Here is a 2,498-nt window from a genome sequence, read left to right as displayed (position 1 = left end):
TATTTTTTATTAATAAAAAAAAAAAGTTATATCCCCCCTCCTCCCTTCTTACCTTTAGCCTGGAAGGAGGGGGGGGTCTGTTCAGCCTGGAAGGAGGGGGGGGGTCTGTTCAGCCTGGAAGGAGGGGGAATCCGTTCTGCCTGGGGGGTGGGGGTGTTCCGTGCTGCCTGGGGGGTGGGGGTGTTCCGTGCTGCCTGGGGGGTGGGGGTGTTCCGTGCTGCTTGGGGGGGTGGGGGTGTTCCGTGCTGCCATTCTTCCCTGGTGGTCCAGTGGTGAGAGCGAACTTTAGCCTGTAGGCTATAGTTCACTCTCGCGAGATGAGCGTTGCCGCGTTAACCGCGGCAACGCTCAGAATCCCGCGAGAGGACCCGGCGGAGCTGCTGGATAGAGCTCCGCCGGTCCTCTCTCCTGCCTCCCTCCCTCACACCCTCTCCTGCCTGCGGCCGCCTGTAACTGCCTCTGGGCCGGTGAGGGAGATCTTTGATCTCCCCACCGGCCCATGGAGACACACAGCAGGGCCGGCGCTCGGATAGCGCTGGCCCTGCAGGGGCTGGCAGGGGAGATCCTGTGATCTCCCCTGCCGGCCTCGGCCCCACGGCCATCGCGGCCCACCGGGCATTTGCCCGGTATGCCCGATGGCCAGTCCCGGCCTGCCTGGAAGTGTCTCTGGGTCGGTAAAGGGAGATCTTTGATCTCCCCACCGGCCCATGGAGACACACAGCAGGGCCGGCGCTCAGATAGCGCTGGCCCTGCAGGGGCTGGCAGGGGAGATCCTGTGATCTCCCCTGCCGGCCTCGGCCCCACGGCCATCGCGGCCCACCGGGCATTTGCCCGGTATGCCCGATGGCCAGTCCGGGCCTGGCGACAGACCATCAATGATCGAGTGTTTCACCTTTGCTGTGTCTGTTAAAGGAGCACTATAGAGTCAGGAACACAAACATGTATTCCTGACCCTAAAGGGTTAAAACCACATCTAGCCACCCTGAGCCGCTCATGCCTCCCTAAATATAGAAATCTTACTTGTATTCAAGTCTGGAGCTGCTTGCTTTGTGCCTGTTTCCTTTAGACCTGCCCACTGCCTGCTGATATCAGCAGAAGTGGTAGCCTGATCCAATCACAATGCCTCCTTATAGGATTGGCTGAGACTGACAAAGAGGCAGATCAGGGGCAGAGCCAGCATGATTCAAACACAGCCCTGGCCAATCAGCATCTCCTCATAGAGATGAATTGAATCAATGAATCTCTATGAGGACAGTTCAGTGTCTGCATATAGAGGGTGGAGACACTGAATGTTTGGATGCATTTTAGGCAGCCATGACCCAGGAAGGATCTCTAATAGCCATCTGAGGAGTGGCCAGTGAAGTTATCACTAGGCTGTAATGTAAACACTGCATTTTGAAAAGACAGCGTTTTCAGCAAAAAGCCTGAAGGTAATATTTCTACTCACCAGAACAAATTAAATTATATGCAGTTGTTCTGGTGACTATAGTGTCCCTTTAAGGAATGGAAGTCATTGATCCGAGTATGAGACTTAGTTCAGCTTACTATTGTATCTACCTAGGTAACTACTGCCAGTGGCACTTAAAACAACTATGAATGGGATATAGGAGACAACCTGTTTTCTTGAACCAAATGTGAGACTTGGTTTAGGTTACTGCTGTATCTACCTACTGTCAATGGCACTTAAAACAACTTTGTGTAGGAGATAGGAGATAACCTGCTTAATTCGTCCTCACACTAGGATGAGTCAAACAGCTATCTAATATCCACACTAAAAGTTGTTTTAAGTACCAATAGCAGGCTCGGTAGATACACCAGTAACTTTAACCAAGTCTAACAATAAGATTAATGAAACAGGCTATTTTCTATATCCCATTTAAGTTATTTTAATGTGACAAGCAGAATCTATCATGACTAAAGTATATGTAATAAGTGACCACTTGAGGAAGATAGTTTGAGTAAAGTATAACTCCGAAGACACAATTAGAGATCTGAAGAAGCTCATTGCAGCCCAAACAGGTGCCTAATAAGATTATTTAAGATAAGACTACCAGATTATATTACACCATCCTCAAAGACCACGTGACATTAAGTCACTACGACATTTGTGATGGAATGAAATTGAAGTTGCATTAAGCATTGGTTTGTCATCTTTTTTGAGTACCTTAGCTCACCCCTTATTGTGGAAGTGATTTGCTTCCCTAGGCCCCTTTTATCATGTCAATCAATAAGACTTCTGCCTCTTTAAATTGTTAAAACACAATTTATACAGAAATAATCAGTTTAAGCTATGTTTCATAAATTACTAAATTGTTAAAATTATCTGTGGTCAATAAATTCCTAATTTTGTTAATAAGATGCTTTGATTTTATGGTTTAACAATACAATTTAAATTTCAATTTGCTGTCCCCTAAAATTAACTCAACTCACACCCATCAATGTCTAAACCGTTAGCAACAAAAGTGAGTACACCCCTAAGTGGAAATGTCCAAATTGGG

General features: G+C 47.6%; 1 pseudogene; it reads left to right on the top strand.

Moving 5' to 3' along the window:
• Positions 1-1,910: 1,910 nt before the first annotated feature.
• On the top strand, positions 1,911-2,136 carry LOC134600863 (ubiquitin-like protein 5; annotated as a pseudogene).
• Positions 2,137-2,498: the final 362 nt, after the last annotated feature.

Source organism: Pelobates fuscus, chromosome 3, assembly GCF_036172605.1.
Source record: "Pelobates fuscus isolate aPelFus1 chromosome 3, aPelFus1.pri, whole genome shotgun sequence".
Lineage (NCBI taxonomy): Eukaryota > Metazoa > Chordata > Amphibia > Anura > Pelobatidae > Pelobates > Pelobates fuscus.
This window is presented reverse-complemented; position numbering and strand designations above follow the sequence as displayed.